This window comes from Protopterus annectens, chromosome 6.part0 (assembly GCF_019279795.1).
Source record: "Protopterus annectens isolate FY-2018-M chromosome 6.part0, PAN1.0, whole genome shotgun sequence".
NCBI lineage: Eukaryota > Metazoa > Chordata > Ceratodontiformes > Protopteridae > Protopterus > Protopterus annectens.
Window position 1 is genome coordinate 416,034,083 of NC_056737.1, and position 26,115 is coordinate 416,060,197.

Here is a 26,115-nt window from a genome sequence, read left to right on the forward strand (position 1 = left end):
AAGCATCTCAGTTAAATATTGCAGAGTCTGAGGAATATTGGGCATTGCTGTGCTTATTCCTTGTGCTTGGTTCCAGGCACAGAATCTTTTCCATTTATCAGCATAACATTTTCTAGTACTATGCCTTCTAGCCTCCAAAATGACATCCATCACAGGTTTGATGAGAGATGTAACCGGTGAAATGAGTTGATTAGCCATGCTGCAAGACTCAGAGTTTGGAGTTGAGTCTGCAGAATTTGATAGTTCTGCTGAGACAGTAGATAAGGTGTCTGAGGCAGGTACCACAGAGGAAGGTGTGACACATTGCATAGGAATGGGTACCAGTGTTGGTGAGGCCAGTCTGGAGCAATCAGAATAATTTTTGGTTTTTCCCCCATTTGTGTGTCAACATGCTGAAGATTTGTGGATCCAGTTTCCATTCGTGTGGGTCCACAAAATTTCTGCTTAGTTCGTCTGCCAGAGTGTTTTGCTTTCCTGGCAGGAATTGAGCTTGTAGATGTATTTGATAAGTCAAGGCCATGTTCCACAAAGCCATGGCTAGTTTGCAAAGGGGGTAGGAATGGGTACCCCCCCCCTGCTTGTTTATGTACCACATGACTGTGGTTTTGTCTTGTCTTTATCAGTAGTTGTCCTGGATGAAGATTGTTCTTGAAGGCTGTCAGAGCATTCTGTACAGCTGGCATCTCTTTCTAGTTGATATGTAGGTGCATTTGGTATGGGCTCCATTGGCCCTGAATACATCTCCCTGCCACATGCGCCCCCCCCCCCCAAGCATACTCTGATGCGTCCGTACTCAGTGTTTGGGTGGCAGGGGGTGGAATGAATGACAGTCCCTTGTTTTGGTGACAGGCCTCTGCCCACTATAGGAACTCTTGCTGCAGGCAAGGAATGATAGGAATCATTATTTCCAGGCTGTGACAATGTTGACTCCATAAGCTTTTTAGGTACCATTGAAGTATCCTCATATGCAATCTTGCATATGGAATTATTAGAATGCAGGAAGCCATGAACCCCAGTGCCTGCAGAATTTGTTTTGCAAATAGCGGGGTTTTTGTGGCCACTTGTTTGAAGTCATCAACTGAATTTGTTTTTCTGGCATAAGGTAAGTCATCTGGGCAGTTGTTTTTAAGCTTGCACCCAGGAATGTAACTATTTGAGAGGTTACCAGTTGTGATTTCTTTTCATTTATGGTGTACCCTAGGCAAGTTAGAAGCCTTTTTACAAACGCCAAATGTTTTAGAAGAGTGTCGTTATTTTCTGCCTGAATTAGACAATCATCCAGGTAAGGATAAATTTGAATGTTTCTTTGTCCGCAAAATGCAATTACTGGTGCCAGGCACTTTGTGAAGACCCTGGGCGCAGTAGATAAGCCAAAGGGCAGTGCAGAGAACTGGTAATGCAAATAGCCTGCTTTGAAGTGGAGGTATCTTCTGCAAGATTCCTTGATTGGGATATGCAGGTAAGCCTTTTTTAAGTCTAGACTTACCAGCCAGGCATCCTTGCCTAGCATAGGCAGCAACTGTTGTAGAGTCAGCATTTTGAATTTTGGAATGTCCAGGAATGTATTTAGAATGGATAAGTCCAGAATTGGACGCCATGATTTATCTTTTCTGGGTACCAGGAAAATTCTTGAATAAAAACCTTGTCCCTTTTCCTTTTCTGGTACAGGCTGAATAGCCCCCATATTCATAAGGGACATAACTTGTTTCTGGGCCTCTACCCACTGATTTGGAGAGCAGATCTGACCATCCGTTTGGGACTGGCAATGTGTGGAAATGAAATCTGTATCCCTGGGATACTATATTTAAAATCCACTTGTCCTGGGTAATAAGTTGCCAATTTTGTGCATGAAGTGCCAGTTTTCCTCCCAAAGGGGCTGCCAAAAGATAAGTGCTTGGTGATGGCAGAGGAAAGTCATTGAGATTGTTTACCGTAGGGAGGTGCCTTGCTACTTCCAGATTTGGAGGTGGAGGCACCCCCATTGTTTTGTTCTGTACGATCCTTGTGACTGAAACATGGAGCTTTTGGAGTGTCTGGGTGTGACCTGAGCGGCTCTGGTGGGTACTGGAAAGGACCAAGTCTTAGTAGGCCAGTGCCTACTGAACCTGGGCGGCTGCACTTGCAGGAATTCTTTTACAGTTTGCATAGATTTAGCTTTGTCTTTCATCTTTTTCAAAACTTCTTCTGCCTTATTACCAAACAGACTGTCCTGTTGTAAAGGAGCATCCAATTTTGCGTTAACATGATCAGGCAGATTTTACTCCTCGAGCTAAGCATGCCGTCTTATCACAGATCCAGTTACAGCAGCCCTGCAAGAAGCCTCCAAGGAATCAAAACCACATTGCAAAGTATGCTTTCCAACTTGTTCAGCTGAATGCAATAAATCCTGTAACTCTTTATTTTCCACACAGTCAGAAATCAACATCATTTTCTGTTTAAGTAAGCCCATGACATGCTGCTGATATTTAAGCATATGAAATTGACAGTTTAAAGCCCTGATAGCCAAGGTTGCAGACGTGTAAACCTTCTTACCCCATCTATCCAGCACCCTGGAGTCTCTAACAGAAGGGGTAGGATTTTTAGCAGTAGAAGCCTTAACACCCTTGGGACCCTGATAAATGGTTTCAGGATCAGCAGTAGGGTTTTTAAAAATGAATTTGTGGGATACAGGAACCCTGTAATATCTGTCTGGCTTACTAGGAGCCGGAGGCAGGGAATCAGGAGCCATGTGGATTCTGAGAAATCATCATCAACAATGTCCAGAACAGGAGGTATAGCCAAAGGCCTATGCTGAGGAAGAAGAAGGAAATCCCTAAGCCTCTTTTTAGATTCTGAGAAATCCTGACTCTCCCAGTGAAAATGTTCCCTTAAGGAATGCAAAGTTTCTCCAAAAGAAAAATCCTCAGGAGGAGAAGCAGAAGGGATGGATTCTTCTGCATCAGAGTCCTCATAAGGTGGAATAGATAATTCCTGATCAGAAGAGGAATCAGAAGAAATGAAAACCTGATCTGATGGATTCATAATCAGTGCCTTGCCTAGGCCTCTTAGCAGGAGGGGGATGGTAAAACCTGATCAAGGTAATTAAATCCTCAGCCATTTTGATCATTTGTTTTTTAGGTATAGGGGCCTGTGCACGTGGCCCAAGCGTCAGTTTTTTAGACAGAGAAGTTGATTTTGGCCTAGGTTTTGAAGATGGCATTGGTTTAACATACAAATCTTTAGGCCTGAAAACACCCTCAGAAGCTGGTGCCTGCTTAGCGGCTCCGGACCCATCTAAGGTAGAGAAATCCACAGGTTCAATACTTAAAGTGTCTCGCGGCATACCGGACTCCAAATGGGTCTCAGTAGAGGCCTGCAAATCAAAAGTAGTGGGCATCAGGGGCTGCGAAAGCACCTCACTGAGTACCGGCCAACCGGCGACTGGCTTATGAAAAGCTTCGTCGTCGGTTTTGGACCTCGACGGTCTGTCTCTGTCTTTTTCTTTGTGTTTTTTTAGGTATTCCGGTAGTCAGATTGCTAACCGACGACATTTCTGGATAGTTAAATCTTGAGCCAAAATATTTAAATGCAAAAATATACCGACGCTCAATAGTGCGTTGATTAAATTTAGCACAAAACCGACAGCAAGGCATGCTGTGGTCAGGGCCTAGGCAAGGAATACAGTACAAATGAAAATCCTTATGAGTATAGCTGGCCTTATAGGCATAGGCCAACTGGGCGGCCACCTAGGGCGCCGCTCTATCAGGGCTGCTTTTCCACTATTTATGTGGTGTAGTAAGACAAGGATGGGGGCACCAGGAAGTGTGGTAGGGGGCGCCGTGAAGCCCTTTTGCCTAGGGCACCAGTTGACCTAAGGCCGCTCCTGCTTATGAGGTATTTGTTTCCCACAAGTAATACAATTATTAACTTTTACTGACATCGGTAAAGAGCAAGAAAAAGTTTCCCCAATGGGGTACTTAGCTTTAGGTTGAAGACTTCGGTTCTGAAACTCGAAAACGATTATTACAGGAGTTGGCCGACCGGCACTTGTGAACTGCTTCTGCTTTGGGCACGGCAAGAAAGACTGATGAAAATGGTGTCGGCTGCATGTTTTATACCCCTGACGACCTGACGTCATGGAAGAAGGGACAGCAACTGACGCAAGAACCAAGACTTTGTTAATAAAGCCGACTGAGGGCAACCTGCCAGCAGATTACCCAAATGTAATGACTGCAACAGTGAAACACGAAGATTATCTCAACTTCTGCAGAACAGCTAGGGGATCTGGCTGAATCATATATGGTTGCAAGTGAACTATCAAGAGAACTCCCAAAGGAATACTCAAAAAGTAAAATCTATTGAAAGGGGTAAAGGAGAAGAAGATATTGGTCACTTCATAGATCCTGCCCCAAGAACAGAACATCTCTGTAAAGCACTCCAGAGAGTAGAGTGCCACACACTGTCACAGCAAGATCAATATTTCTGTTACCCACATGCACATGCTAACTGCTGAATGGCAACTACTGCCCATCCTTACTGTTAAACCCAAAACTTAAATTCTCATCTTGTGCAGTAAGGACACAAGATCAAAAAAAGTTATGTACTTACCATAACGTTCCATGTGAGTTGTTTATCTCGCCTTTATTCTCACTGATGGGTTCAGAGTCGATCCTCGGCTCCGACACGGCCGATAGCAAAGCTCAAGGTTTGCCAGTAGCTCGAGACCAAGCCCCTTAAACCACAATGCACTGCTGGAATTACCTCAGATCTTGTTTGCTACAACAGTACATCTATATATATGTATATATATATATATATATATATATATATATATATATATATATATACATATATATATATATATATATATATATATATATACTCTTATTTATTTCTACCAAGAACACTTTCCGAAGGGGAAGAAGAAATATTGAATAACCAGGATGGTACTAGCCTCTAAGTCAACAGTCAGCCAGGAGGGGGAAGGAGGGAGGGACGTGGGAATAAAGGCGAGATAAACAACTCACATGGAAAGTTATGATAAGTACATAACTTCTTTATGTGAAGTTGTTAAATCTCGCCGTTTATTCTCACTGATGGGTAGCGTCCCTAGCACCCTCAATCTTGGGTGGCTCACGGAAGTATGTTCTTCAGTACCGTAGAACCAAAGGAAGACCTGTCCCTTGAAGTCTTATCTACTTTGTAATGCGTGATAAAGGTATGAGGCTTAGACCAAGTGGCTGCAGTGCAAATATTGTCAAGGGGCAATTTAGCTTGAAAAGCAGAAGACATAGAGACGGCTCTGGTAGAATGAGCCTTAGGTTTGTGTGTTAATGGCATGCTTGCATTCTCATAAACAAAGGATATACAATCTGATAACGATTTACATAAAGTTGTTTTAGCCACTGGATTACCTTTTCTGGCTTCTGAGAAGGACACAAAAAGTTGATCTGATTTTCTAACATCCTTAGTTCTGTCAAGATAAAATCTGAGCTGTCTGTATACATCAAGTTTGTGAAGCATGTATTCCAATCTGTTAGAGTGGTTGGGAAAAAAGACTGGCAGCTCAATGACCTGATTGATATTTGACTCAGAACAGACTTTAGGCAAAAATGAGGGGTTTGTTCTGAGAGATACTCTATCAGCATGGAAAATCATGTAAGGTGGTCTGACAGATAATGCTTGAAGTTCTGACACTCTGTGGGCAGAAGTAATGGCCACTAGAAAAATAGTTTTCCAGGATAAATATTTGAGATCACAAGAAGATGCTGGTTCAAAAGGGGGAAGAATAATTTGAGACAGCATAAAGTTTAAATTCCAGGGAGAATAGGGAGCTTTGATAGGTCGTCTCATGTGAAGAATGCCTTTAAGAAAGGTCTTAGATAATTTATGGCCCATAACATTTGAGCCACCAAACCAAAGGTGAAAATTTGAGATGGCAGCTAACTGGACTGTAGCAGCTGCTGCACCTTCCTTAAAAATCTTTGTCAAGAATTCTAAAATAGATGATAGTGGAGGTCGGAAAGGGTCAATTTTATGCGTGCTGGCCCAATTTGAGAACCTTTTCCATTTACTGCCATATAGTTTCCTGGTAGATGGTTTGTGAGAAGACAAGAGAATTTGTCATGTATCTTCTGAAATTGAGTGAAGCCTGGCAATTAGGGGAAGTGGATTAGTCAAGCAGTCAGTTTCAGGGACTGCAGTGAAGGATGGAGGTCCCCTGACGGGTGCATCAAAAGGTCCGGAACTGGGTCCAGGATCCATGGATCTTCCAACAGATGATGGTGGAGAAACGGGAACCAAATCTGTCAAGGCCAATAGGGGGCTATGAGAATAACAGTCCTTCCCAGTGATTTTGCTTTCTGTAAAAATCTGAGTATCAATGGGAGGGGTGGAAATGCATAAAGGAGACCCGTGGGCCAATCGTGTAAAAGTGCATCTCTCGGGGGATGACCGGGAGGTGGTATTAGGCCAAAGTAGCTTCTGCATTTTGAATTGATGTGACTGGCAAAGAGATCGCAGCAAGGCTGGCCCCATTTGCTGAAAATCAACTCCGCAACCTGTTGTTTAAAAGACCACTCGTGAGGGAGCAATATTGCTCTGCTTAGCTTGCCCGCTATCATGTTGGATTTCCCCGGGATGTGTGTTGCTAACAGAAAACGTTGGGATGACACAGCCCATTGCCAAACCCTGAGGGCTTCTCAACAAAGGGGGTAAGACTTTGTTCCACCTTGTTTGTTCAAGTACTAGACCACTGACATGTTGTCCATCTTAACTGCAGTAGTTCCTAGAGGGTGAGAGTCCTGAAAGTACTGCAACGCCAGAAGTACCGCTCTCAACTCTAGAACTTTGATGTGCAGATGTGATTCTTGATCTGTATATGTGCCTTGGGGAGTCTTTCCCTGAAAATGCCCCCCCCCACCCTATCAGGGAAGCATCCGTGGTCACAGTGGCTACTGGGGGGGGGGGGGCAAGTCTTCCGATTGTGACATGAAGAGACGTCAACCACCACCGAAGGTCTCTCTTGCAAGAATCCGTAATGAGAATCATGTGTTGCATCGGTAGTTTCTGGTACAACCACTGAGCAAATAGGAGCCATTGGAGAATTCGCATATGCATCCTTGTGAGTGGTATAGCTAGGATTGCTGCCGCCATCAAACCTAGCACCTTCAATACCTCTGGTGCTGTAGTTTTGTTCTTTGACACTAGTGAGCTGATGTGTTGGCGGAGAAGTGATACTCTTTCGATAGGAAGACATAGAGTGGTGGTTGAGGTATCTAACTCAGCTCCTATAAAAACGTTATGCTGCGATGGCGATAAGGCAGACTTTTCGAAGTTGATTGTAATGCCTAATTGATGGCAGTGGTGAGGAGCCAATTGTCTAGGTATGGAAACACCTGGAATTCTAGACATCTCGGGTGAGCCATGACCACTGCCATGCATTTGGTGAACACTCTGGGGGCTGTAGTGAGACCAAAGGGCAGGGCTCGAAACTGGTAATGATTGGCTCCGAGCCAGAAACGCAGATGATCTCTGGAGCATCTGTTCATCTTTATGTGATAGCACGCGTCCTTGAGATCTATGGAGCACATCCAATCGCCTTTCCCTAGGAAGGGAAGAATGGACTGAAGCGTGACCATTCGGAACTTTTCCTTCTTGACGAACTGGTTCAGTCTGCTGAGGTCCAAGATAGGTCTCCAGTCCCCTGTTTTCTTTGGTACCAAACAGAATCTTGAGTAAGTTCCGAATTCGACTTAGTCTGCTGGAACTGGTTGGAGGACTCTTTTTTTCTAGCAATCTGTAGACCTCTATGATTGCTTGTTCCCTGAGATTGGGTGGAACATCTGGGATTCTGTTTACAGGTATTGGAGGAGAAGAGAATGGTATGAAATATCCTCTGGAAATGATGCTTTGTACCCATGTATCTGATATTATGTTTAGCTGGGCTTCTGGGTACAAAGACAAGTGACCCCCGACTGCCTCCAGAGCCGAACAATCGGGCCCCCTTTCAGGGGCACTGGTAGGGTTGACCGGAGAACTGACCCCTGTCACCCTGTTGCTGCGGACCCCCTCTGCCGCGAGGGTGGCGTCTTCCGTTATAACCCCCTCCTCTGCCTCTAGAGGGAGTTTCTCCACATGTGTCCTGAAAGGCTCCCTGTGCTTTTTGGAACCACATTTTCCCTCCCCTAGGGCCCTTGGTGTAGAGAAACGGACTCCAACGGCAGATAAGGTCTTGCCTTCCTGCTCACACCTGGTTAAAGTTTCCTTTACTTTAGGCCCAAACAATGATGAGCCATCGAATGGAGTATTAATAAAGGAAGACTTAAAGGGTTCCACAAAGGAACAGAGACGCATCCAGGCTTGCCTTCGAAGAGCAATGCCCGAACTAGCGGCTCTACTCGAACCATCAGCTGCATAGGATATGAGACGCATGGATGAGTGTACCATTGAGTTTAGGGTAGCGAGCTGGGCGTCGACTTTGTCGGCCACCCCTGCAGCTACCGTACCCTGTAGAGTATCTCCTAGCTCTTTCAGGAGATCTCTTTGTAGTCTCGTAAAGTGGGTTACGTAGTTCAGTGATTGCAGAGAAAAAGTTGCTGAACTAAACGTGCGTTTCCCATATCTATCCATAACCCTAGAATCTCTGTTAGGAGGATGGATAGATGTGGATGTCTCAGACACTTCCTTTTTGGTGGCTGCAGCTACCACCATCAAAAACACAAAACTAGCCAGCACAGAGGTTAGGGCAAGCAGAAACGTTCTTTTATTGTGGCATATTTAAACAAATAACTGCAAACCGGTTTTGGCCAACACAATGGCCTTCATCAGTGCAAAAAGAGAAAAGTTGGAATAGTGCATCCTGGTGTTCATTATATACCGAAAATTTTAAAGATGTATACACCTAAAAAAATCCTATAAAGATAATTCATAAAGACAACATATAATAAAAATAAAACAAATAAAAAATATATAATAGTAAGTTACCAATAGATTGGGAAAATGAACTAGTTCAAACCATGAAAACTGTATTTCTAAATGAAGGGGTATTGTTTCCATAGTTTACTGTAAATCTAATGGGTTGTGCTCGAGAACTGGTAGAGGCCTCCTGTTCATGTTTATATGTTAATAGTTGAGAACGTGGCATATACCTAACCTCATGAATGGTTTGTTGAAGTCGAGATCTATTATATCCCCTCTGAATAAATCTATCACAAAGATCCTGTTCACATTCCGCATGGGATTTGGTAGATGAACAAATACGTTTCATGCGTATGAATTGTGATTTAGGAATGTTGCTGATGATGTGGCGGGGATGATTACTGGAAGCGTGTAAAAGAGAGTTATACTGTGGAAACTTTCTATGCACGCTTGTAGCCAGAGTATGATCAATTTGTCTGGTTATCTTAACATCCAGAAAGATAATTTCCTGGTATTGGGTCTCCAAAGTAAACTTGATACCCCATAAATTGCTGTTCAAATATTGAACAAACTCATTAGCCAAAAGTATATCACCCCGCCACACCATCCAACAATCATCTAAATATCTCCTCCAGATATCCAATTCTGCCAGAAACTTGTTGTTGCCAGTATCATATATATATATATATATATATATATATATATATATATATATATATATATATTTGTTCAAAAAAACCCATAAATAGGTCAGCATATATCGGGGCAAAAGATGCCCCCATGGCCGTACCCCTGGTTTGCCAATATATCTGACCATCAAAGAAAAAAACATTTTTGGTGAATACATATTCAGTCATTTTGATTAGAAAATTATTGAATCCAATTGAATAGAGCTTTGATTCTTCTAACCAAAAAGCTATAGCTGAAAGTCCAGCCTTGTGTGGAATACTAGTATATAGGGAGGCGACATCCAATGTGCAAAGCCACCAATCCGGTTCTAGCTGAGTATCCTGAAGGATGTTCAAAAATTCAGTTGTGTCCTTAAGCCTGGACCTGACCCTAAACAATAATGGTTTGAGATAATAAGTAAGAAATGCAGACAAGGACTCCATAAGAGAGCCTCTACCTGAAATAATTGGTCGGCCCGGAGGACACGTAGGATGTTTGTGTATTTTTGGCAACAAATACAGATATTGGGGAATAGGACTGGTGACCTTTAGTTGTTTACAAATATGTTTGTCTATAACCCCTTCTTCTGTGGCCATATCCAGGAAAGAATCAATAAGTGATTTAAAATTAGGCGTCGGGTCTACTACCATATGCATATAAAACCTAGCATCAGATAACTGTTTATTGGCTTCGGCAATATACATAAACCGATCCATAACCACAATACCTCCCCCTTTGTCAGCTGGCAAAATAACAATATCGTGGTTGGAACTTAGTTCCTGTAACCCTTTTCACTCTGAAGAAGTCAAATTATGTTTAATAGGCTGAAATCCAGGGGAGAAATGTAAATCTTTGATCACACATTCCCTAAATATGGCCATATGTTTATCCATGGGTGGTTGGAATGTCGACCTCCCAGAATAAAAAACAGAAGAACTTTGAGAGAGGTCAGACTCTGCAAAAAATATTTTGAGATTAATCAATCGGCAAAATTCATTTAATTCATTTACAAATGTCTGTTCAGAAACAAAGGAGGAAGGCACAAAATTCAGACCCTTGTTAAGAACTTTATTGTGATCAGAGGATAGTTCAAAGGAAGATATATTATGCACATTGTTGATTATTTCACTATCTTCTGTAGTAACCATTGCAGACTGCAAGCCCCTTCCCCTATGTTTCCTGCCCCCCTGCGTTTCCTATATCTAAAGGGTCTGCTGAAGGTTTACGCTTAACTACTGGGGACCCCTGATTGGAAGGGCATTCAAAATCTGTGACCGAGGATGTATCCTCATCTGTAACACTACTGGTAGAAAAAGTGTTTTTCTTCAATATTGATCTAGGCCTCTTTTTCTTATTAACTCTACTGGATGAATCAAAAAATCTTACATTTCTCTGAACCATGAACGGTTTACCCTTTTCATAAATCAGTCAAATCACGCTGAAACTTCTGCGTTTTCTTTTTTAGCAACTACCACCATGGCATCAACAGGCACTCTCTTTGTCAAAAATGACTTGTCCACTGGGGCAGACATGAATTTATTAGGCTTACGAGGAACAGGTTACATGGCCTCCGGTGACTCCCACTCCTTACGAGAGATCAGTTCCATGAGATCGTCATAAGGCGGAGACACCCAAGAAGTGGAAGGTTGAGACCCAAAAGCCTTCAAGAGTACAGACTCGTCCTCAGTAGGGGTCTTGGGCTGCCAATCGCCCCTCTGACTAAGGATCTCTAGTATCTCTGCAAAGGAGATATCCTCCGAGGGGGATCGAGGGGACCCTTCTGACTCATCCAAGTCTGTGTCAGATGTCAAAGACTCCTGTGGGGAGTCTAAGTGCCTCCTATTGTACAGTCTCTTCCTGGGCACCTACTCAGTGGGGGGATCTGGGGAGGTCTCAGAAGAGCAGGGGAAGCCCTGTGAGGGTTCTTGAGGCTCAGGGTCTCTACACTTAGAGGGACTGGTAGACGAAGAAGCAGATGCAGGAGCCTGAGGGGAGAGGGAAGGCCGGACCGATGCTGACGTTGTCTTTGGAGACAAAACTCTCCTCATAGCATCGAAGGCCCCATGGCTCCGACGAGGAGTGGATGGACCCGAGAGTACCATCCGATCCTCCCACACCGAAACCCAGAGCTCCGAGCCCGAGGTAGGAGCAGAGCTCATCCAAGCTGAAGCCCCAAGAGGAAAAGTCAGCACCGACAAATCAGTTCGACTATCCTCCCCGGACCCGAAAGGAGAGCGTCGGCTCCTAGAGTCCTCGGTCGGTGCCGAGAACATCTGAGTAGATAGAGCCGATAACACCGGTACGGTCATCAGCTCCAAGGGTTCGACAATCATCGGTTCAGTCTCCTTCTACTCTGAGAGTCCAGTATGGCTCGGAGGAGGAGTAGACAAATCCGGTTCCATGGTCTTCGGCACCGACGAGCTGGTCGGGGCCGACAACAATTTGGCAAGTCCTGGTGCCTGTAAAAGCTTCTGCACTAGCCGATCTATATCCAAATCTGAAAGGCTGACTGAGGACTTAGCTGAATGCACCAAAGGTGCTGACTGGAGCAGAGGAGAAGGAATTTCAGAGACCGGCTGCAATACTGAAAGCTGGCTCCGAATTAAAGGTACACTCGGTTCTGAGGTCTGTGGAACCGATGACCCTCCCTCTGAAGTTTTCGTCTTTTTAGCCATTTTAGGATCTGTAGATTTTGTGGATTTGGAGGACGTGTTAGTACCCTCATGGCTACTCAACACCTCAGAAAAGGAATGCTGAAGTAATCCCCTGTCTATAAGCTTCCTCCTTCTCTCCAAGAGGACTCTTGAAGAAAAAGAATGGCAAATGCTGTAAGGGTCGTGGAGGTGTTTAGCCCCCAGACAGTAGACGCACTGAATGTGTCTGTCAGTGACGGACATTTTCTGCCCACAATCTGGGCATTTTTTTGAATCCTGATTTAGGATGGGATTTCTCCTTGTCATCCTACATAGTTAAGGAAACCAAATCAGTAAACTGCAAAAGTATGAAAGCAAAGTCCTTACTTAACTTGTAAGACCCACAAAACAACTAAGCCCAATCTGGCACTATCTATAATTATAGATTACAAATATAGGGCTAAAGAGACCCACAGAGATGAAACCCTGACAATTAGAAGAATTAATAAATCTAAATAGGGCTAAAGGCCCACACAAACCAACTAAGCCCAACAGGGCACTAACTATCCAAACTATAGATTCTATTATCTAATATTAAACACTAACACACACCTATGCTATAAAAAACAAAAAAGAAAAGTTTTTCTATAAAACTTGCTGTTTTCTTTTCACAAATGGTCCGAGTTAGCTGGATCACTGAGATCTCTCTTGCCGCAGCAAACTAGATCTGAGGTAATTCCAGCAGTGCATTGTGGGATAAGGGGCTTGGTCTCGAGCTACTGGCAAACCTTGAGCTTTGCTATCAGCCATGTCGGAGCCAAGGATCGGCTCCGAACCCATCAGTGAGAATAAACGGCGAGATTTAACAACTTCACATCATACTCTCACTCCAAAATATCTCCCTACGTCTCAGCAATAAGGATTAAGAGTTTCACTAAATGTACCCCTGCTGGCTGGAACTATATTCCCTCAGAAATGAGAAAGTTGAATAACTATAGAACACTTACAAGAAAATTATTTTAACATTGCAGAAAACAGGTATATAGTTGCAACAGGTTTTTTTTTGGTGGGGGGGGGGGGGGTAGACAAAGTTCACCTGCAACAAAATCATGCTAACTGGTTAAAGTCCTACCACTCTCACACAACTTAGCACTAACACAGTTGCTTAATACAAAACTGTGCACATTGTTAACATGTAAAAACATCAGATAACTAACCCTTAACCATATTAACCAACAAACCTAATAATAATTTACTAGGTCTACAAAACCACTAGGAAAACTATAAGCAGACTAACTCTTAAAAATGCTTGATACAATAATATGTAGCATAAACAGAATCTTAAACTGTTGTTAACTAAACAACTGACAAGTGTATCTGTAATGTAATTAACTGTTTCTCGCGGCTGATAGGTGATCACAAATTCCCAGTCTGTATGACATCAACAACAGAATGAACTTTGTACATCCCTGATGACAAATGCTTCATATGTATAACATACATATTTACTGTAGTCAACTATCGCTCCTAATAATAGTAATTACTACCTTATACATTAATAATTTTACATAGTGACTACCTTAAATACTGAACAAGTGTACATAGTTAAAGTAATGTAACAGAAATGTGAAACTGTAAATAGAAAAAATGGTACTTGCATATTATCGCAACCACATTCAAACAGCTGGATAATACATAACTGCTGATAGCAATTCAGAGTAGTTTATGACTGACTGGATAATATTTGGCTTTGTGAAAGAATTACCAGGCAATGGTGACTGACTATGCTGGGGCCAGCCTGGGGGAACATTTGCAGTGGGGTTTTGTTGTTAATACTTAGTTGCTCCTACACTTTGGTTTCTCCTTCTTTTGCAAATTAGTAACGCGAGGTATTCGTAACAGAATGCACTGTTTTTCCATATTGTTAATTGTTAGTGAAATAAGTTGTCCTTCAGAGGTACACTTGTACAGGTTGCAAAATCAGACCCAAATCCATTGCACTTTCTATAGGGCAACATATTAAAGATCGCAGTCTGGTTCATTCATTCTTAGTGAAGGAGCGGTTACTTTTGGGAGCACACACATGGGTTTGGGAGAGTTTTCCTGCAATACAGCCCAGGGTCAAAGACTGCCCTGTGACACCCCACACACACACCACACCACACCACACCACACCACACACACTTCAAATGATTTGGCTCCTTATTTAACGGAACTCAACCTGCTAGTCAAGAAGTGGGGAGAGAGCCTAAAAGTACAGACAAATTGTCAATATTTCAATTATACAATTACTAAGCTGCTATCGGCAGTTATGTATTATCCAGCTGTTTGGAATGTGGTTGCGATAATACGCAAGTACCGAAAAAATTATACTACTACCCGTACTTGGCTTGTGCCCAGGTCATGGCTGAAAAGTAGGTATTTTGTTTCTAAATTCAAAGCTCTTCTCCCTCCAGTACTCAGCATGGCTCCACCCACAACATGGACCCAATACAGCAGTGTTCTGTGCTAATGACTAGACTCTCTGATAAAAGCCATATAGTCTCAGCTTAATAAAGAAGCGGGAAAACTGTTGCTGCAATGTTCCTTGACTTTTCAGACCACCTTGATATTGCTCTTTAACAAGTGTTTATACTATACCATCTCATGTCCTGACAAACAAAGTTCCCACAGCTATCTACAGGTCAGGCAGATGATGACAATAATAATAACAATAATATTAAACAAGGATATGTACTATCTCTCTGGGTACAACGGTTGGAAGAGATGCTACCAGGGTTCTGTCATGAGACCACTTTGATTCACAGATTACTGAACAAGTCACAGCCCTGCAGGGGATAGAAGTAAATTTTAGTATACAGGTGATTAAAGCTGTAATGTTTGGCACATATCTGTCTGCATTCATCCACACTTCAGCAACAATTACTCACTCCTAGTCTGATTGGATTATTCCGAACAAGATTAAGAACCACTTTCACGGGGTGGGCACTCCTTCATGGCAAGCAGGGTGTAATGAAAATATTGTCAACTTAAAGATCCTAGCAGAGGTTGAGTTAATTTGTATTAAGTTATGATCATCGATGAATAATGTATCAAAAGGGTAAACTTCAAGATAAATCAATGTCTTGGATGCTAGTGCAAATAAAAACAGTATGTATCTGATCCCTTAATCAAGACTGATGTTGATAAAACAATGCTACACCCCAAGCTCATACTGCTGAATTTTCATAAGACCATAAGAAGTTACTAGGCTATTGGCCTTGAGGCCCTTACAAGCCTAACCAAGAATTTAGTCCATGTTGCAACAAGTCAGCATCCTATGCCCCTGTCCAGCAGGGACATAGATGAAATCCCAGAGGTGCATTTTCTGTCCCCCATCCAGTTATCCAGGTTGCGGTTAAAAAGGTTTAATGAGGTACTCTGCTCTACGTGGAGAGGGAGTCTATCCCACAAAAGGGGGAGTCTCTAGGACACAAATCTGTCATGCCAACAAGCCCTATTGATGTCACAGACCAGGTTGAGGTCTTGCATGCGGGTTACTAGAGTAGACCTTGACTTGTGGATATGCAGCAGTCCCATCAGGGCGGGGTCTGAGATTGCTTTGTATGCCAGACAGAGGTCACCTCTGAGGAGTCTGTAGAAGACTGAGTAGAGGGACAGGGCTTTTAGCCTATCTGTGTAGGGTAGATGCTTGAGGCCCTGGATTCTCCAGGTGAGGAATCTCTGTGGTCTCTCCAGCTGCTGCATGTGCTTTGTGAGGTACATGCCAAAAGGTGCTTTGTATTCTTTTCCAGATTTCTGCAGAGTATCTAAATTTTGTCTCATATTTTTGGCGAGTTCTTCATAGAATTTGTGTGTTTTTTTTTTTTTGGCAAATCATTGTGACTGAAATCACTAAATAATGACAAACATTTGAGTTTCTGACTTCACATCAATCAGAAAAAACACGCTAATGCAACACCTCTTCTAATAATTTTCTAAGTTTATAAGAGCAATCTTTGAAAATCTGTTCCTGATTTTTGCCTTTGCCCCCACCCCTTATTTCTGACTTTATCCAGAATTCTTGTGCCAAGAGCTTGAAAGTTATGCCTGAGCTTCTGTCTCGCTCACTTGCTCCACTTTTCTTTTTTTTTTTTTTTTTTCAATAATAATTCTTTATTATTTTTCAATTTGTTCATACAAACATTGACCGGGATATACACAGGTAATTTCCAAACAATACTACTAACAACAATCCTACAACATATGTACACTATATACATGAATGCTTCAATTTTTAACAAAAAAGAACATCTGAAGAGTCTTATCAATAGGTATAATATCTTATAATAATTTGATTTCTGATAAAATTTGACTTTATAGTATTTATATCCAATGGTTATCCTGTGTTCCGTACATTAAGCCAATATAATGTTGAAAATTTGTTCCCAGATCTTCAGATTATTTATATGTTTATATGTTTGGTATGTTCATTGATTAGTAATTTGTGGGCTAGTATGTGTTTTATCGCTAAAATCTTAAAGTTGTCCCATGAAGTTTGCGATGGATTCAACCAATTAGTAGCTATATAGAGTTTCATTAACAAAAAGATATTCATAAGTATGGTCATTTGGGATCTAGATAGATTATTTGGGGGGATATGTTCTGACACAGCAGAGCGCTAAAAGCTAGTTACAGTATTCAGCAGGATGTCCTCTCTGGCTCCCTTTACTGGCTTCCTCACTGCAGAAACCTGCAGGCTGAAGTGGCCTAATGTACAAAACTCAAGACTAGATTTGTAGCAGTTTTGCTCTGTATACAAGTCAAAATGTAACCCTCTCTACAACACTCTAGTAGACAGTCTCGCTCGGTTATTCCCATCAGAAGAACTCAGATTAGCTAATACCTTCAAAGCAGTTTCAGAGGCTGCAAAAGTAGCACACTCATCTTTGGTGCTGTAAAACTAGAAGACTGTGGTTTCAATTCTCTCATCAGGTGACTGGATTGCTGACACTACAGTGCAGCATGGGGAGGGCTGCTGTACTCAAGAGTATGCCATCCTTCTGACGAGATGTTAAACCTAGGTCTCCAATGCTTGAGCTGGTGGTAGCTCAGGTAAAAGATCCCACGAAACTTATCGAAAAGAGAAGGGCGAGTTTCCCAATGTCCTGTTTAAATTTCCTCTAGTAGCATAATTACCACCTTGGGTCACCCCTTAAAATGGCTACAGTCCTAGTGAGACTCCTCCTTCTTCTTCTTTCGGCATTTCCCGGTTAGGGGTTGCCACAGCGGATCACCTGTCCGCTCATGATTGCCAGTGGAGTTTTACGGTGTCGAGTTGCCAGCCTGACGCCCAACCTTCCACGGAAGGCACATGCACACACACACACACACACACACACACACACACACACACACACACACACACACACACACACACATGCCTAGGGCCAATTTAGAGTGTCCAATCCACCTACAGCATGTCTTTGGGATGTGGGAGGAAACTGGAGCACCCGGAGGAAACCCACGCGACCACAGGGAGGACATGCAGACTCCGCACAGAAGGCACCCTAGCAGAGAATCGAACCGGAGAACCTCTTTGCTGTGAGGCGGCAATGCTAACCGCTGCACCACCGAGTCCTAGTGAGACTAACAGAGTTAATAAAGGAGATACAAGATACAGGCAGATAGGCAAACAGATCAATAGATAATGGTATACTGAACCTGTAACAACACATACTTTGGTCTGTGGCCATGTCATTCCTGCAAAGTGAAATTATTTCTTGTTCTATCAGATTTTAGACAAATCCATCTTTTAAAACCCTGCTGCTATAGCACTTTTTGTCATCTAGTAAACATCGGCAGAGCATAATTTAGCTCACCCCAAAGACAGGAGTGCAGTTGGGAAAGGTAAATGGATTAGGTGGCAATGGCTGGGAGTTTATGAGGTGGTTATGGCAGGAAATGGTAGTCTATGGAAAGTAGTTTAAAGTGAAAACAAGGAAAAGGGAGAATTAATAAAGGTCAGAAGAATGAGGAACATGCTGACTCTGGTGAATGGTAGTGCTGGAAATCTGATTACAACATGAAATGATGCAGAAAGGAAGAAAGAAGAGGCTTGGATAGGAAGGAGACAGTACCAAGGCTCTTGGAGAGAATGGATCAGGCTCTACTGACGTCCCATGTGCGAACAAGTGGTATAGTAAAGGAAATGATCGACCAGAGGACAAAGAAGCAGGAGAAGATCTGCAGTAAAGTTAAAAAACTGAGCAATTTTGTCTGCTGTGCTCTACACCCATGTGCTGGTACAAATAAAAAAAGGAAAATAAAAGAGGGTGGCAGAAGTCAAAACAAGATCTAGCAAAAACTGAATAAGTAAATGTGACTGTCCTCACAAGGAAAAATAATATCCTTGAGCTAGGCCACACCAACAAGAGGAAAAGGAGGTAAAACATATGATATACAAACATAAGCAAAAATTACCATTTTTTATCATTTCTAGAGCTGGAATGAGAGGATAACGTGGGTAAGGTTACTCTATAATATCACTACAAGACTGTACACTTCCAGCTGCTGGGACATTTGACAGGAAGGAGCACTGGGGGTGGAAGAAACTGTGGTACATTAATGTAGGAGTGAATCATGGACAGTACCTTTATATGGAAGAGAAAGTATGGTACAAGGTGAGATGGCAAAGCTTCTAATGGACAAGAGAGATGAGAGGTGGGTAATGAAGGAAAAAGTATATATAATGATCAGGAAATAGTAAGCTATAATCATCAGTCAAGCCAATACAGATTTAAAGGCAGAAATGGCTGCAGAAATAAAATTGGGCTTGATAAAAGTTTCTTCCAGACAGGGGATGCAATATAAGCTGACCACACATTATGTAACTAGAGAAAAGACCAGTAGTGTAAAGAAGCAGGAAACCACAGTTGTTGTTGTTGCCTTTTGGCTTTTCCCAGTTAGGGGTAGCCACAGCGGAACTCCGGTCTGCTAATGATTAGCAGTAGATTTTCACGAACATCAAGGTGCCAGCTCGACGTTCAACCTTCAAAGAAGGCACGCCCATTTACGCATGTCTTTCGAACGCCCACCCAACCTCGGGGAGGACATGCAGACTCCACACAGAAGGCACTCCAGCCGAGAATCGAACGGGAGAACCTCTTGCTGTGAGGCAACAACGCTACCGCTACACCACCACGGAAGTCAAGCAGGAAACCCCAGTAACATACAGAATTTAATGATCTCTCTCTCTCTAAGCCTTTACAAAAGAACAGGTAGTCAGGGTACTCACTATTTAGGAGAAGGTGGGTAGGGATGGGATGAGATGGGCATCTATGGAGACTCTGGGGAGGGCCCTCTGCACCCTTGTGGCAGGAGTGTGTGGCTAGAGACGCGTCCACTGGAGCTTGTTGGTCTAGGCCTCTGTTCTGAGCTTTTGATTGGATAATTTGTCCACCAGTAAGGTTTTTTCATTTATTTTAAAAGTCCTACTTTTGCATGGGATTTCGCTTGTTTAAACCAAGCTCCACTAAATTAGGTGACTAGCCAGTACTCTGCTATCTGCATCTGAGGTTTACAACTAAAGACAAGACCATTATTGCTTGTATTTCTGCACTTGCTACCTGTTTTTACAGATTTCTGTATTTTTACTATAATTTTTGCCCTTTTTTCAATGTCTGCATTAAATTGTGTTCCGGGCATTTGTACTGTGTAGCATAGACTAGTCACAGATCCTGCTGTGTCTAGTTCTGCTTGTATCTGAATTGAGCACTAAACCCCAGCAAACTTCTTTCTGGAGAAGGCCTCTGCACCTTCATGGCAGAAGTGTGTGGCTACAGACCCAGTTGAAGGTCGTTGGTCTAGGGCTCTGTTCTGAGCTTTTGATTGGCTATTTTACCCACCAGTAAGTTTTTTTTTTCATTTATTTTAAAAGCCCCACATTTGCACGAATTTGCCCATTGCTCCCTGCTGCACACTGTCACGCACTAATAAGCACTTGCAATTACAGTGGCTATAGGAGCAAACTTTTGTGCATTAAATTTTTCTTTAGCTGTGGTCTGTTCTCTAGTGGGACACTTTTACAGTTGTGCTTCCCTATTGGTCTACAGACAAGTAGAGCTTCTGAGCTGCTCTTTCTAGTTCTTCTCATCAATACTAGTGGACTACCCTCTCACAGGATCCCCAGCTGGTCATTTATGGTCAGTCCCTGTTGCCAACCATGCCTTTTACCTACGACTATGGAAGGACAATACCCCACCATTTCTCCTGCTTACCTGGCCAATTTAGGCATCCTGAGGCAATGTAGCAATTGCCTCATGTACACTGACAACCCATTTCTTTTACGATACTCCAATTCAACATGCAAGATGTGCATCTACATAAAAAACATAGAATCAAGTCTCCCTCACTCACCAGTCAGTACTCCTGTCAGCACTCACATCTCACCACCCTCACCTACCATGCAACCAACACATAACCCCACATATGCAGAGGTCCTCTCTAAAACCCCACCCAAATCACAGAGACCTCCCAAAGACAAGCATACCACACATAGTTCACTTGCAGATAAACACAGTACACACAATAACACAGATGCCAGTGTCTCACCAAGTAAGCCATTAAGGTGCAACACAAAACTAAATGTACTAGTCATAAGTGATGCTATCGTGAGACACACTGATGTGCTACTCACCAGGTCGGATAAGAAGAAGGTCAAGGTTAGCGGTCTGTCTGGTGCCAGGATCCGTAACATCATACACGTACTCAAGTCTCTCAGCAGCAACTATTGTTAGGACTGAATCATAGTACATTGCGTGAATAACTTGAGACCTACCTCTCTGGATTATATGAAATGAAACATGACTGAGCTCTCTGATTAAGTGTCCCAAGCAAGTATGTCCCCCTAGCCTTAAGCAGCATACTACCCTCACTTAGGATGATGTCACAATACAAGCAAAAGATGACTGACTTCAACAATTGGTTTAGCTTCTTGTGTCATTCAAAGGGAATCCAGCTCCTGTTAGCCTGGGATGATATGGTTGATAGACCTCGATGCCTTGCCAAAGACTTTTATCACCTATCACCTCTAGGACTTTGGCTTCTGGCAAAGGCTCTTGCCACCCTGCCAGTGCCTTTTTTAGGCAGTGTCACAAGTCCAAAATTTCAAAGTAAATTACTCCTCAAAAACCAATATCGGGGTCATGCTGCTAAACACTAGGAGTCTAAACATAAAACTGCACTCGTTGGAAGCTGCCCTCCCTTTGGAGGATGCTGATATCTGTGCTGTCACAGAGACCTGGTTCAAGGCTGCGAAAAGCACCCTGGCCATACCGGGTTACAATGCCTTCCACTCACTCAGTCCACCAAGTGACAGCTGGAAATCCAGAGGAGGAGTATCAATTTTTATTAAAGACAAATACTCCTCCAGATTGGTAAGACTAAATGAGTCCCTCAAACTACTCTAAGTATAACCCTCTGTAGGTAAAACTCCTCTCTAAATTATCATCAGTAATAGGACCCCCTCCATGAATCAGGGCACCCACAAAGTCTACCTGGACCTCCTGCAGCCACTCAATAGAGTCCTTACCATGTCTCCTCTAAGCCTCCCCTATCTTTACTCATCTCCAGTCAAACCATCTCTGCAAACTTGAACAATCTTACAATAACATAGCCAGATCCATCTGTAACCTACCTCATAAATCCCATCATTGCCTTGCCCTGAAATAGCTGCAATGGCTGGAATTCCCCCAGCTATTCCTACTTTCTCAGCTGCAGCTGACACACTCCCTACTCAACAAACCTCTAGCCTATCCCATCTCTCTCCACCTTAGTATCCCCTTATACCCCAACTCGGACTCTTTGTAGTTCTTACCAGCGCATTCTTGACATCTATAAACCCAACAAAACTATTGGTAAACCCCTCTATAAACAGTGTCCCTTGCATGGAATAGGCTACCACCTCACATTCGTGGCATCACTAGTTCCAGCTGTTTTAAAACTAAAATCAAGCACTACTTTCTTAACTCAAAAGCTTTCCCTTGCCAAAATCTTCCATAATCTGCACTTTCCTCTCTTTTTCTTTCCACTTCCTGTCTGCATCTCATAATAAAATGACTAATGTGCTCACTAGTCAATACTACAATAGGTTACAATGGGGAAGATATGACAATATTGTCACTACTTGCATGTACCATTTGTATTTGCTTCATTTTTTTTAATGCCAGTTATTTGTTTCATCTGATTACTTTACATGTGATTATTGTGCGTGTTGTATTGCTGTGTTTTTTTTTCTTGGGTTTTTGTATATTTCCTACTACGTTATCTTTTTGTGTTTGTAATGCTGGAGCTTTTCTCCTTGGGTGTCCACTGAAAACGGGCCATTGGCTCAGATGGACTAACCCAGTTAACCAATGTCAAATAAATATATAAATATGCCACCTAACACCCTGGTTTTGGGAGACAAACTACCCATCAATAAACTAGTCTGACTATACCAGTACCAACGCACTCACCCAGAGATTATTGAACTCTATAAACTGTAATGCCCTAGACCAGTTAGTTGACACCCCCACTAGGGGTTCAAACATTCTGGATCTAGTACTGAACATGAGTGATCATTGCACCACCCCAAGTGTACAGTCATCTCTAGTGAGATTTGACCACAGGTCAGTCACACGAAGTAACAATCGCTTCTGACTCTCCCCCAGCAGAAAATAGACAAAAACATTTCTCCAAAGCTAACTACAATCTCTTACGAGAAGATATTACTAGTTTCATAGTTCCTACCCCAACGTATGACAAGGACACCTATGCCACGTTTTATATGAAGGCCTTGTATAAACATCTTCACAGCTGCATCGACTCGGCTGTATCTGACAGGATAAAATTAAGTTTCTCATGAAAGATCAAACCTGCTTGGTAGACATCTGCCATAAACAGGAGAAATAAACTGCTGTCTAAAAGCAGTTGGGAGACCGTCTCCAAGCTCAAAGGACTCCCTTCCTTGGCCTAACTAAGCAAATAAGACACCTAGTGAAAAAATCCAAAGCCAACTAAGAATCTAAATTGGCCACCCTAGCCAAGGGTAACAATAAGGCATTCTTCAGCTTCTTCGGCTACGTCTGCAACCTCAAAGGAAAATCCAGATTTGCACAGAACCTGTTGTAAATGGCACAACATATACTGAACCTGGTGATATTGCTAACCTGCTGGCAAACAGGTTCAGTAAGCACTTCTCTTCCCCCAGTCTACGCCCAATATACCACAAGATATCCCTCCTACATGCCCTCCCCTGAAATCTCTAAGGAACATGCCCTTTCCAAGGTTAAAAACACAGCCTCTATGGACCAGACAATATCCCTGGCTGTGTTCTGTTAGCAGTACCTCTGATTACCCTCTTTAACTACAGTCTAAGCAATGGATATGTTCCTGCAGATTGGAAAACTGCCACCGTCATCCACCTCCACAAAGGGGTTGCTCTACTGACCCCGGAAACTACAGACTCATATGTCCGACCAGCCTCATATGCAAGGCGATGGAAAGAATCATCATGGACCTTATCAACAAGGATATAGGAGACCTCCAAACACAAGACCCATCCCAGTCTGGCTTCATCAAAGGGAGATTGTGGCTACTAAACTTGGTGAACTTCTTCAAGACAGTCACTAAAGTCCTGGATGAAGGCAAAACTGTGCACACTGCCTATTCAGACATAGTGAAGGCTTTCAACACCATTTCCCACTCAGGGGATAAACTTACCCAACTGAACATAACCCCCTACATAGTCAGGTGGGTTGTAAACTGGCTCACCAATAGAACACACACAGTTAAAATAGGGAACTCTTCTTCCACCTTCAGATTAGTAACCAGTGGAGTACAACAGGGCTGGGTGCTGGGGCCCCTACTATTTGGAACTTACTTTTCAGAAGTACAGGCCAAAACAAAGTGTGTGTGACTAACAAAGTTTGCAGATGACTGCAAACTGGACTCAGTCACTGAATACCCTAGTGACACTGACACCCAACAGGAAGGTCTTACTCAAACCAAATGATTGGTGCCAAAGTCAAGGGCTCAAGTTAAACACTAAAAAAGTGCATCATCATCCCCTTTGGCAAGGGAGATGTCCCTGCAAAGTACCACATTATCAATAACACTTTAAGTACCCAAATCGGTGGTAAGAAATCTGGGCACACAGGTTGACAGCAACCTTCTCCTTTGACCACCATGTTTCTTCAGTGGTAAGGAAAGCCTTCTACATTGCCCCCCCCCCGTACTCCTCCCTTATCAAACCGATTATACAGTATAATGCACCCTTTGGCATGTACCTTGGCAAGCACCTCCAACAACTGGAGAGACCTCAGAGGTACCTTACAAAGAAAATTCAAGGTGTCCAACACCTGTCCTATGCTGATAGACAAAAATTCCTATCACTGTACTCTGCGTTGTAACTTCCTATGATCCTATGACAACTAGGGCAATAAGAAAAAGCTTATTAGACTTCACTGGAATAAGGCATGGAGTCTGACCGCCAATACTCCATATCCTGTCCTCCAAAGCACTGACAGAAATGGAACATCGGGTTGCTCTGCAAATCACTGATAACAATACAGTCTGTCTTTTCCTTTGTACAAAAAAGAGTCATTTAAGAGTTACAATAGCTTCAGATCAGTCAACCTTGCTTCAAATGCAAGAAAGGATATACAAAATACTACGCATAACAAACTGGTGAAATTTCTCAATGCAAAATTTTTAGTAGATACTTGGCAACATGGATTTATACAACAATTACTGCTAATCTAACCTGATCCAACTCTGAGAACAGGTCAGAATCAAGGGTGATGAGGAACCATTGGGTGTAGTGCATCTATACTGCAGTAAAACATTTAATGCTATTCTTCACAATAGCCGGTGTGGAAATTAAACTGCATGAGAGTCTGCAATGAATGTAAGAACAAGGGATAAAAAGTAAGTACAAAGCTTCAAAACATATTAGCAGAAAAAAGAGAAAGGGGAGATATATTGGAACTACACTGTAAAATAGTGCCATACAGAGAAATTGCATAGTGAGGGAAGTTGTGGGGCATAAATGGCAACAGAAGGGGTATTTAAAACAAGAAATGTTACTTTAAAGAGAGGTTGTGGGTCTCTGAAATGTACTCCCAGATGAGGTCCTTAGAGAGGTTGAAAGTCTCTGAAATGTACTCCCAGATGGCATCTTAGAGTGGACATCTACAAACAAATTTGCAGGTGTCTGGGGCGGATTAAAAAAGGAGAGAAAGAGCAGGGGCATCTGTGCAGTGGTAACTGTAATACCTGGGTGGACCCAATGTACCAAAGGGTTTCTGTTGGTATCAACTGATGCTCATGCAGCCATTCAGTTAACTCCTGGAAGAACATGAATAGTTTCCCCCCCTCTATTTGTGTTGATTAGCATGTATGTGCTAACACACTAATTTGAATGTTTTTCTCTACACTTGTTCTTCCTCCAAAATCCGTATTTCACCAATGGCACTTTTAGCTTACAGTGAAAACAACATAAAAGTCCAGTGCCATTTTAGTGAAGATAATTAGTTAAAACAACACGACTGAATACAAAAAGAAAAAAAAGCATATTTTCATCAGGAAGGCAAAGCACTCCATACCCACCATCACCTCCCTCACACAATCAACTCTGAGGTCACTGAATATGGGTAAAACAGCTATCACCAACATGACAGTTTTGGTGTTTTCATTGAGCTTGTTTGATAAAGTATGCGTCACTCTCCTGAAGTAGTTTTAGTTAAAGGCTTTGCTATGTTGATTGTAATAAACATGTCCATTCTCACTCAAAGTGCAAGTCTTCAGTAGCAGTGACTGGAAGAAAACTGTATTCCTATAGGTCTCCATTCAAAGCAATGCTCCAGGAAGACAACTGTAAGGCTAGTGGTGGATT